Genomic DNA, 12,668 nt, shown 5'->3' with positions numbered 1-12,668 from the left:
AGACAAAAGCTTATATCCCTGGATTCTGATAAAGTTTTTTTTCCCCAGACCTTTATACATGGAAGTCTGGACTAAGAATAATTCTAGTATGTGACTTCAGACTTCAGAAAGTATTTTTCATTCGAAAGATTAAATGAGAAATATTCTCCTTCTTTAATTAAAGCAAATGTTACCTAGTATGACACCTAGACATTTTATGCTTTTTTAAAAGTGAAATGAAATTGTCCTATTTTTCAAATTAGAATATACAACTGTTTGTTCAAAGAGAAAAGCCATAGCAAAATTCCTAATGCGTGCTCTAATGCATGATCTTTTTGTTCATATAGTTATATGGATTTTTTTGTTGTTTGTTTTTGTAGGTTGTGGGGCTTGAACTCTGGGGCCTGGGCACTGTCCCTCAGCTCTTCAGCTCAAGGCCAGCACTCTACCACTTGAGCTACAGCACCACTTCCTGGATATATTTTTAATTCATCATATGTTAAAGTTTATAAGGAAATGTCTCATAAATATTGAGTACTATTCTGGAATACCTTGAATGTGTGGATTATGTGTGGCTCTTGTGGACCAGAAAATGTATGAGTTCTCCAACTGTCCTACAACACACCCACTAATGAACTTTATTGTGAACTAATTAAAAAAAATTCATCCTCCCAATCAGCACTAACCCCAATCCTTCCTTGGGGGTATGAATGGGAATGATAAATCTGCACCCACCTGGACCACTCACCATAACCTCAGACCTGGTGCAGATGGGGAAAATGTTGGTGGAATGGGAAGAACTCAACCAGAGATCCCAGCTGTCACCCAGAAGTGATAAAAATGACAACACACATTTTCTGTGAAGAGATGATCTTCAACAAGGTTTCTTTCACACTCCAAGGACACCAGGCTTCAGGGACATACCAGAGCTGTCCCCTGCACACTTCTTCTCACTGTTGCATGCTTTCCAAAATTGCCATTCTCTTCTGATTTTGTTGTTAAGTTGGGTCTCTTTTGCAAGAGTCTTTTTTCCTTCATCCATTTGGTGTGAATAGATGCATTGGCTCAGTGTAGAATGCCAGGCACATGTATCTGAACACAATGGTAGATGAGGTAATAACAATTTTTCTATAAGGGCTACCGGCTTCTCTGAAAATCAGTAGATATAAAGGGATAAATGTGGGCACTCTGGGATTGGCTGAAATAAAGAACCCTGATCATAACAAGTGTTGGGAAGGATATAGAGACCTGGAATGGTCACATGTTTCTGTTAGTAAGAATATTAGAATATTCAACCATGCTGGAAAACATTTGGGTAGTTTCTTAACATTTTAAGTACAACACCTACCATATTACCTATCCCTTCCACTCTCTAGTATTTACTAAAGATAAATGAAAATACATGCCCACTTAAGTAAAGACTCCAGGCAAATGTGCATAGGTTTTGTAATAGTATCAAGGTGAAAATATCTTAAATGCCTCATAAAAATGAATAGATATACAGTGTGATAGATATATAGATAGACACATGTTCAGTGGGATATTATTTAGAAAAATAAAAAAGGAGTAAACTGACATACAAAAATGTAGATGGACATCAAAAGAAATATGTATACACACAGTATATTAGTACATACATTAGTATGTTAGCATATATTAATGTATATACTATGCACATATACAAAAATACAATCTTTTTATGAAAAGCACAGAATGACCCATAATCTATGCTAATAGAAAGAAGTCAATGTTTCCCTTGGAACTGGTGAAGGGGACCTAGGAGGGACAAGACACATTGATTCCTAAAGGCACTAGCCAGTTCTGTGGGCTGATGGATGTGTTCATTAGCCTGACTAGGATGATAGCTTCATGGGTATCTATGGATGTCAAAACATCACAGTGTTCCCTTTAAGTCTGTCTTTATTTAATGTCAGTCACACCTGCTTTACAAAACAGACACAGAACCCAGGTGTGGGTAGCTCACTCCTATAATCCAAAATACTGAGGAGGCTGAGATCTGTATTTCTTTTCATAGCCCGCACAAATAGACAGGTCCAAAATATTTTTATCTCTAAATGACAGTGCCAGCAGTGAGTAAAGAGCTCAAGGCCCAGAGTCCAAGCCCTAGTACTCGCATAAAGAGATACAGAGAGAGAAAGAGAGGCAGAGAGAGAATGTTCCCTTTGGGCCCTTTTCTACAAAATCATCCAAGTTATGTCCCTTAGTAAACAATCAATTTCATGTACATTACTTAGTTCTTAGGAGATAGGAACTAGCTCCTTGTGGGTTTTGATCCCCCGTAAAGCTTAACAGAATATCTCCCGCATATCACAGGCTTGTGCAGGCATCACAGACATTTAAAATATATGCAATGAATGGGAAATAAACTAACAACTTGAATAATTATCCAGTAACAGTCTATTGAATAACAAGGAAGGAAGGAAGGAAGGAAGGAAGGAGGGAAGGAAGGAGAGAGAGAGAAAGAAGGAAAGAAAGGAAGAAAAGAATGAAGGAAAGAAAAAAATACTCTAGATCCCCACCTATCAATGGAAGCCTGGTGTTCCAATCCATCATCTGCAGATTACTGACTGAAACTGAAAAGTCACTTCCTCACTCTTGGGCTAGTATTCCTGCCCTTAAAGCATAAAAAAGTTTCCCATAGATCTTTCCTATGCTAACATTCTGTGATTTTTGTGATTCAAGGAAAGATTGATTTAGAGAGGATCAGGGTTTAAATGTACTCTTGTGGAAGGGACAAAATGAGGTAGGCATTTTTGAGGATTAAGTTGAGGAGAGAGTTTAAATTGCAGACTATTCCACCCAGGAAGCTATAACACATGGGAGCTGGGGGGCAGGATTTCCAGTTCCATCTCCTTGTCACTTAACTGTGTTTTGGAATTCTGAGAATATACTTGTCACGTCACATTACTTGGTTTCCAGGGAATACAGAGCTTGAGCATTGTGTACTTGCCATGGGTAAATTTGTGATGCAGCAAGCATGGCAGCTTTGTTCTGAAGGAAGCATGGGCCACTTATTCTGGAACTCTTCTGAGCATGTTTCATATCCAGGGACACTGAGCGAAGATTTGGCATAATCTATATTCAATCATTGTCAGAGACCAAAATTGCTTTTTCTGCCCATGTGTGTAGTTGGCAAGAGTCCTTTTGGTGCTGATGCCTAACAGGCGGCAGTCTCTGAAAGAGTGATTGATTGCCAGGTGCAGAAGTGATTAAGCCAGTGCAACTGTGGGCCACTTTGCCTTGTAATATAAGAAGCAAAGCATTCATTTTCTGGGAACACTGTAGCTTTCTTAAGCCTTGCAGCTCATGGCACAAACATGCAAGAATTAAAAAATAAATAATAACCCATGTTAACCAAGTAAGCTGCACTCCTTTATAGAAGCTAGAATCTGGGGGGAAAATAAATAAATGATTGTCAGGACTCAGCATGAAAACTTAATTGTATGGAATAAAAGTATAATGGTCATTTTAAAGGGCTGGCTTTCCCAGGCTGTACTGCTTTAGCCAAATACATTTGATAAGTCTGTGGCTCAGTTATACCTCAATCTTTTGCTCATATCTTAAAGCCTAATTCTGTCTAGGGAAAAATAATGCATTTCTGAAATTCTCTTTCTATTTGCATATGTTACTTGTAAAAAAGGATTTCATTCTGATGGGTACAAAATACTTTGATCAAATCCATCCCCTCTGCTATAACTCACTCTCACTTCTGAAGTCCTGAAAATATTAGACCTTTTGCGCTCACAGTCTTTGCAGTTCAGATGCAGTTAGGTGTGCCTTCAGATCTGAATTTTCAGCTTCCTCTTGGCCTTTTTACTTTGTGTTTCCTCTGCTGCTACTCAAGCTTAAACTCAAGGCCTTGGTGCCATCTCTTAGCTTTTTACTTGAGGCTGGCTCTTTACTATTTGCACTACTCTTCCACTTCTGGATGTAAGAGTTCCTCAGATTTATCTGCCCAGGCTGACTTTCAGCTACTATCCACAGATCAGCCGCCTGAGTGTCTAGGATTACAGATATGAGCCACTATTGGCCTTTATTTTTTCTTCCAAACCAGCCAGGTACTTATTTCTTTTTTATAATACCTTACTAAGTACTTTCTGCAGACTTGAAGAAAAAAAGAAGTGAATGGAGTTTGATATAAGCCAAAACCTCCTACAGTCTTCTTTACCCATTTAATACCTTAAAGTTCTCCTCATTTTCCTCCCAAAGGAATACAACTCAAATTCCCATCTAGTTTGTTTCAACACTCCAACAAGAGATACCAGACCAGGATCTCTTGAAGATATATGGTTCTTTCCATCAATCTGGAGATAGCAATTTGTGGTTTGTCAGTATAGCCATTCTTTAGTATCCATGGGAGATTGGTTTCAGGCCTCTACTTTTACTTCCAAGGGCGACAAATTCCCTAGATGCTCTTGTTCCTTATTTAAATGTTACATTAGCATATGACCCATGAATATCCTGTTCTAGACTTTAAATCATCTCTGGATGCTATATAATACCCAATATAGCAATGTGGATGCTTTATAAATAGCACTTACTACTGAATTGTTTAAGGAATATTTTTTAAAAAGTCTTACGTGCAGTACAAGTGAAATTTTTAAAATATATTTAATCTGTGGTGAATCTGAACCTGTGATTACAATGGGCTGATTATACATAATAAAAATCTTTCTGCTATCCCAGTCTCTACTCTGAAACACCAAGGCAGGTCTATCTAAATACAAAGCCCACCTTCAGAATAAGGAAGTATGGGAAACACAAATGTTGCTGGTCCATTTACAGGATGGAAGACCAAATGGATTGTCTTTGAACAACTCTTTTTCTGCAGTGGAGGAAAAATCTTCATAAATCTTAGACCTAGATTCTTGGAAGAGTTCCCTAGTGTTTTCTATGGCCCTAGCTCTACTGCCTGGAAATCTTGGCATTCAATGATTTTCCACAATCAGGATTTTTTTAAGGCTTATAGTTTCTCTTAGAAATGCTATTCTCTCAAAAAAAAAAACATTGTAAGCTTCAACTCTGTTTGCTGCCATTCAATCCATGTGCCCATTACTGTATGTACAGTTCTTCCCAAACCACAGTGTTTAAAGTATTTCTTTGCTTCCCACTTTTCTGCTGAACTCTGAAGTTAGTATACTAGTGCATGTCAAAACATCAGTTTGTTCAGAAAAAGGCTTTATTTTGGCCTATGTGATAGAACTGAGTTTCCCCATTAAATTGAGAAGACCTAGTAGACCTTTGGGCTCACAGCTTTTATATTTCCTACTATTTGTAGTCCAAGATGAAGTTGGCTTTTCAACTTCAAATTTTCTAGATTTCTATCAGCCTTCATTCTGCTTTCAAACCAGTCAGTCTCTGCAGGAACTTATTTTTTTTCTTTGTAATACCTTGAAACACACACAATGAATACACAGACACTGTTTTTATTCCTTATCTATTATTCCATAACTATAGGGTTTGAATATTCTTATTCTGTCTTCCAAGTTGCTGAAGGTGCAGTGTTACCAATGTTTAACCACTATATAATATGGCTTGTCATCTTTTTAGACTCTGCATACCTGTTTTTTTTACAGCAGATGCTTGACAATTAAACCAAATTCACATAGTTTAAAGTCTTATACAGCAAAGCCCTATTCTGTTTTCAGTTCTGCTTAGTTGTTTAGTTGTATGCAGGGAAACAGCCATGCCAACAAAATGACCATTACACACAAACATAAAGAGATAGAGACAGAGACAGAGACAGAGAGAGAGAGACAGGGAGGCAGAGAGAGGGATGGAGAGAGACAGAGAGACAGAGAGGCAGAGAGAGGGATGGAGAGAGACAGAGACAGAGAGAGACAGAGACAGACAGACAGAGAGAAACCCCTATTGGATAAGCATGAATAGATTTCTCTGCACATAAAGTGGCTCAAGTCTACATAAAACCTCATGCAATTTTTTTTTACAATAAAATAGAAAAAAGAATTAAAACTTCCCTATCTCATTAAAGCTTGTGACATTTCCCATTCATTTCCTGAGGGACTCCCAAGTACAATTTTACATACATAGGTTCAGTAACCTATGTATGACCTTGGTGTTTTCTCTATATTGTAAAAACTACAGACTGGGTAATCCCCAGAGCCACATCTGTAGTCCAAAAATTGGAGTACAATCTCAGATTTATTATGGCTTCAAGTAAATTGTCTAAGAAAAAGGAAAAAAGACAAACTGATCTCTTTGACCTTTATGAGTTAAGAAATCAGTGTAATTTACCTCATATTAATCAAGGTCATTAGGATAAATATACATAACATAAAATAGTAGCTCCCAAACTTGCTCATATAATAGCCCAAAATACGTGTTCCTGGTCCACTGGTCAGCTTTCCTCCACATAGCAATTCAGGTGCCCATGTGACAATGTGTCTGCCATCTGCTGCAGTCTGTGATTAACAACATCATCCTGGAGGCACCAAGTCAATTCTTCATAAAGAAAAAAGAGAGGAAGAGAGACTTCTCTTTCCAAACGCCTTTACCTGGACATGGTATCTGTAACTTCTACTCACATTGTATTGACTTAGTCCTAGGGTCCCATTCACTGAAAATGTAGGCTAGTTACCTGTTGGTACCAGAGGGAATAAAATTGGTTAACTGCTAGTTGTGTCTATTGCAAGAAATTAGAATAATTATGAAAACAAAACACAAGACCTGTAGATAAATTAGTTAAAAGGTAGTGCTTTAAAAAAAAAAAGAGTGCTTTCCTAATTACTGGAAAAGCCTCTCATCCCCTTGTTTTACTCCTAGAATTATATACTAGCCCCAACACCTATCTTTTTTGTATGTGTATACAGAATTCCATTGTTCATTAAAAGAACCTGAAAAGGAGGAGAGGAGCAGGGAATGCTGTGAAGAATTCGGTGTATATCCTACAAAAAGAAGAGTGAGGGAAGGGGTGGCTGGAGGAGGGAGGGGTAAAAAATTGGAAAGGGATGACCTTGATCAAAACACACTGTATTTATAAACTCCTTTGTAAAATGGCAACTCCTTTGTACAGCTAAAGATAGTAAAAGTAATTTTTAAGAACCTTAGTCATGGCTCATTCAGGATTGTCCTGGGCCTGTTCTAAATCTATCTAATCTGATTTCTCTAGGTCTTAAATTTCTGTAAGCCAACCATCCCTTTACTTGAGTTCAGTGTATGGTTACACACATTATTTTTTTGCCAGACTTTTTAAACTTAAAAAATGCATGTTGTGTATCTGCAGGCATTTGCTCCATTCTAATGTAAATGCACTGAGAACAGCGACCTTGTTTGTCTTGGCACATCACAGAAGCTTCTCAATCACAGCTGCTAAAGCATTTTTGTTTGGAAACACAAATGGCTACAGTCAGTTTCCACAGCTTCCCCCTTTCTTACCATGTTTCTGTGTGTTGCTGTTTTGACACCACTAGCTCTGGAGGGACTATAGTTCCCAGGGCTAGCCAAGTTTTAGACACTGTACATAACTTGCCCAGCTTCATGGCTTTCAAATGCAAACCAACCAACTCAGTATCCATACTCCACCCCTTTCTTTATGGAGCCCTCAAACACAGATCACTGTCCATTGCCTTGATCATTTCATGGCCAGTGTATTTGTGAGAGTTCTTCAGACAGAAACAAGAGGAGAGTATTGTTAGAAAACTGAGTCATAAGGATATTAGAATAAAGAATGAGCAGAAAGCAAACGCAGCAGACCAGATCAATTTTAATGGGAAGTTCAATAGGGGTGCCATGGAGACCTGAGGAGAGTCAAGAGACATGAAGTATAAGGATGCCAGGATGGAGGGACTTAAGTAGGGTAATGGTTGGGGGCAGAGTCCCAGGTAGCTGGAGGGTTGAGTTTTGTGAGTTTCTGGTGCAGGTCTGGCTCCAGGAAACTATTATTTGAGCAAGTTTCCTGCCCTATCTATCACCTGAAAAGGTGGAGAAGTGGACTTTCATATTTAGATCAAGATTCTGGGCTGGAGCCATGGGAGCAATATTGAGAACAAAACATATCATCTCTATCTCTATCTCTATCTTTATCTATCTATCTATCTACCTATAGATAGAGAAAGATTTACTTTTGCTTGCTGCCCATTGTTTTTCAAATTATTCTAACTCCAGATTTATGTATTTATTCTGATTCACAGCCTTTGACATCTATCATGCAAAATTCTGTTTTCTGATTGAATATTATGCCTTTTCCTTCCTCTTGTTCTGAGAAAGGCTTTCTCGGCTCAAGAAACTCAACAGATCCTGTACCTGGGCTCAGCCCTGGAAGACTCTGGGGAAATTAGATATTTTTGTAACTTCTACTTAATAATTTTTACTCTTCTTGCTTCTTTTCTTCTTTTGTGATCATCAATTCATCTAACCACCCACCCACTGATGCATGCATCTGTACATTCACCCACTAATCCAATCTTCTATTCAAAATGTTTTAAGAATTTGCCACAAGACTAAGGTTATGTTAGACTCATAATAAAGCAGGTTCTTGTATTTAATGAGTCTACAGTATAATGATGGAGAACAACTTTCAAAAGATAGGGATTTCATTAAAATATAGTGTTTTGCTAAGTAGAATGGAAAGCCTATTTGGAAGTGTGATAGTAACTAGATATCTTTCTTCTCACCTCCCTTGTCTCCCTGACTCTTCCACATCATCTGCCATTTCCTCCTACAACAAACTCCTCTTCCACTCGGAGACTGCTCCTTGTGCTACCTCTGATGAGCCCTCTCCTTGTTTCGCATCTTTTTTCTTTTCCTCACTCACGAAATGAACCTCCAAAACACACACAAGGATGTGTCAGGCATTTCATGAGAAGATGCTTTAGCAAGGTTTTGAGTGGCTGAACTCGGTGGGGAAAACTTGCGTTGAGACTACGTGTTGTCTGTATATACACTCTCTTGCCTAAGAGAAGATGAAATGAAATGCCTGCTGTACTTGCTCTCTTTGACGAATAAAATGGGACGTAGGACAAAGTGATAGCACTACTGTATTGGCCAAGCATCATGAATTTAAAAATGTTTGTGGGAAAATACTAAAAATAAGGGACACATGTTACACTCCCACACACATATAAAAGAGACTTGAGCCAGAGTGCTGGAAATAGCAACAGAAAGATTTGTTTCTCTGAAGATTCACAACCATATAAAATGAATGTTCAGGCATGTGTCTCAGCTGCTGGCCAAACCAGGCAAGGTCACAATCTTCCACCTTGGGATGGCATGTTTTGAGGGCGGTGGTGGTGGTATAAAGTCAGGGACAAGAGACTCCCGAGAGAGACTGTAGAACATGCTGGCTCCAGCACCCCTTTCTTGTACAAGGAGTCCCTTTTGCTGTTCCTTTCACTTTTAAACACCTGTTCTGTCTGCTTTAAATGCTTTTCCTGTCCTTTCATTCTTTAATAAACCCAATTCCAAATAGTATCAGAAATGGTGTCTGTTTCACCTTTTGCAGCTGGGAATTAAGTGGCTAAGGATGGGGAGGAATACCGGGTGGATTTCACCTCAACTGCATGACTAGTGGACCAGGGTAATATTACATAAAGATAAACATCCGATTCCTGCATTTGAACCAAGACCTAACTCACTTAGCAGTCTGTAACTCATCTTTTCTGGTTTATAGCTCAAGTCTCCTTGCCCCTTAGAGATGGCCCCTCTTGCTATGTCTCTACCTAAGAATCCTTACTTCCGTTTGGACCACTCCCACATTACTGACCTCAGCCCTAATCAGATACATCGGCTAAGGTAAGCACAGCCCCAAGGACTACAATTGGCAACTCTCCAAGTTCACCTGGCCCAGGGGATGACAGGAACACAGAGCATTCCCTAAGACTGTCCACAGATAATGCTCACTCAGACATTAATGATTTAATTATTAATGGTGAACAGAAGATTCCAGGGAAAATAACAGCTTTGATCTTTGATTCTTCCCTTCTGCTCTGGTTTCTAAACCAATAATGCTATTGAAGATAATGTTGAGCTGTACAGTATCAAGAAACCCTTTTTCACTTTGTGTTCAGTTTCTGCTTATGGAGAAGTAACATAGCAACTGGATTTTTCTTTCTCTGCCTTTGTTAGCAACTGAAATCAGAATGCCTTATTTTTCTTTTCTTTTTTCCTTTCTGGTTTCATTTAGAGATTCAGAAACCTTTTGTTCTGGTTTTCCGCAAAATCCTATTGTATCTTTGGGGAGAAATTCTTTCTCCAGCCTTATAATCTTCGGCTATCAGTGGGAAGCTGACTCAAAATAAAGTTGTAGGAGAAAAGCCATCACTTTTATCACTTAGCAAGAGCTAAAATGTGGGGTTTTGACAGATGACAAATTGATTGTGATTAGGGGAATTATTTAAGTCTTGAAGGCCAACCTTGAAAAGTAAGATTATTTTTTCTGTTTACAAGTGTAAAGGTAAAATTGCTTGACAGCCATATTTTTGTTGTTGTTGTTGGTTGTTGGTTTTTTTCTTCTTGGAATATTGCTCACCTCCTTCTAGCCAGAAAAGCGATACTTTTTAGAAATGACATTCTTACCAATTTCTAGTCAGTGTAACATTATTCAACAGGATTTGTAGAACGTAAGAGCCAGAAGGAAACTCTAGAATGACCCAGTCCAAAGAACACATTGTCTGGTCTGGGAAATTGAGATCTAGAAGACAGGAGATTGGCAGAGGTTCATCCAGGAGTCAAACTGTATCTCAGTCTTGAATCTCAGCCAAACTTCTGCCTGAGACACCTCTGCAACTTCTATGTAATTTTTAGACATGTGAAAGGGAAAAATGCTCCTCCTTCCCCCCCGTCTCCCAACAGCCATCAGCTGTACCAGAGTTTTGTATGATGGAGGGCAAAAATTGCTCTATAAGAAACACTGCAAATAATTTAATTATTAACCAATAAAAAGAGATCCAGTTGCCGCCTTTCCTGCTGCTGCTGTTGCTTGTCATTCTCCTGCCTGACACTTCATTTATCAAACAGCAGTATGCGATGAAAATTTTACAGAATGAAAAATGCTGACTTCATTTTGTAATGTCTAAAATAATGCCCTTTGCTTTTGGAAAACCATGTCAAGATGAAATACATGTTTTCATAATGTGAAATTGTACCTCTTTATAACTCATGAAATGTGTATAGGCACAACTGCACACTTACCATTAGGAGCCCATACAAATAAATCACTGTGTGCCTGCTTCTAAAGGACTTCCTGGAATACTTTGGAGTCAAAGGGTATCACTAAGCTTACTTTCCAACTAAAAATTAATTTAAAAGGTAGTTGCAGAGATGGGCGCTAGTGACTTACAGTTTTAATCCTAGCTCCTCAAGAGGGAGAAACCTCATGACCATGGTTCAAAGCCAGCTTAATTAAAGAGCAAAAAACTAAGGGACAACTCCCATGCCCTGCATTTAAGCCCCAGTACTGGCACTAAATAAATAAATAAATGTCATCTGTACTATGTTTGCTTTTAATAAGGAATATACATATAAAATAAAATTAATAAGCAGTAACCACAAAATACCATTTCCCCAAGCTCCCACAACACAAGACAAGCTGTTAAAAATGGATTCTGTGGTTGAATGAATTTGAAAAAAGTAATGTAGCTCCTTGAAATTATGCAATCTGAGCTAGCTTTTTCAGGCTTTGAGGTGTCCTACTGTCAAGAAAAATGCATTTGTGAAGTTAATTTATCACAGACCCATTTTACTATTTTATGGAGCATGTTTTTCTTTCTTTTCTTAAAAAGAAACACAATGGTACAAGTAACACTTTTTTAAAATGTTAGTAAGAAGTTGCCTTTAAAATTGTAAATGAATCGAGTACCATGGAATAAAAACAAAGAATTAAGTCTTGGGCTTCTGGTACTGAAAGGTCAGGAATAATATTTAAAACAAATACAAAAGTCAACATAATATGCAAAGGGACTGTTGTCCGGCTTTGAAATGTTAGACTACAGGCATGAATCCTAAGAGATGAAAACTGAAAGCAAGCCAGGATGAGAGGCCTTCACCCTAAGGTCTTATCTGAGGGGTTTGAGGAGTGAGACTCAAATAGAGCACTCTGCTGAGGAGCAGAGATCTGAGGTATCCAAAACTTGGGGTGCATGAGCCTAGCAAAGTGGAGCTGCATAGAGAAGGAGCTTTAGAATCAACTTAAAAGTCCTCTTTGCTTTGGTAAACTACAACATTGCTTATACACAGGGGAAACTCATTAAGAAAGGAGCTCCTAAGTTCTTGTGATCTGAACAAGCCAAGTCTTCAAGGGAAGCTTTTCAGGGGTCATGGGGAACCACAGAGATTTGACCATCCACAGTGAAGAGATCTTAGAGAACATGGTACTCTTTCTACTGGGACCATACAGAAATTTAAACGATGGTTGCACTCAGCCTCACCTTACAAAGTTTAAAATTAAGTCATCAAGGGATCCAGCCCGTCTGACAGTAAGTTCTTGGCTGTCATATCAAATTTCCCACATCTTCCAGCAAGGGAAATATTAATTTAAAAATGAAACTTGAACAGACTGAAATTGTCTTAATAGAGACCCAGAAACACAACAAATCAAAGAAAGGTTGGACAAATGGGGTTGCTTGGAACTGCAGAGCTTCTGCATGGCAAAGGACATACCTAGCAAGATCAATAGAAAGCCCATGGATTTGGAGATCTTCACTAGCCATACA

Source organism: Dipodomys ordii, unplaced genomic scaffold (assembly GCF_000151885.1).
Source record: "Dipodomys ordii isolate 6190 unplaced genomic scaffold, Dord_2.0 Scaffold45, whole genome shotgun sequence".
Classification (NCBI taxonomy): domain Eukaryota; kingdom Metazoa; phylum Chordata; class Mammalia; order Rodentia; family Heteromyidae; genus Dipodomys; species Dipodomys ordii.
Note: the sequence above shows the minus strand (reverse complement) of the source record.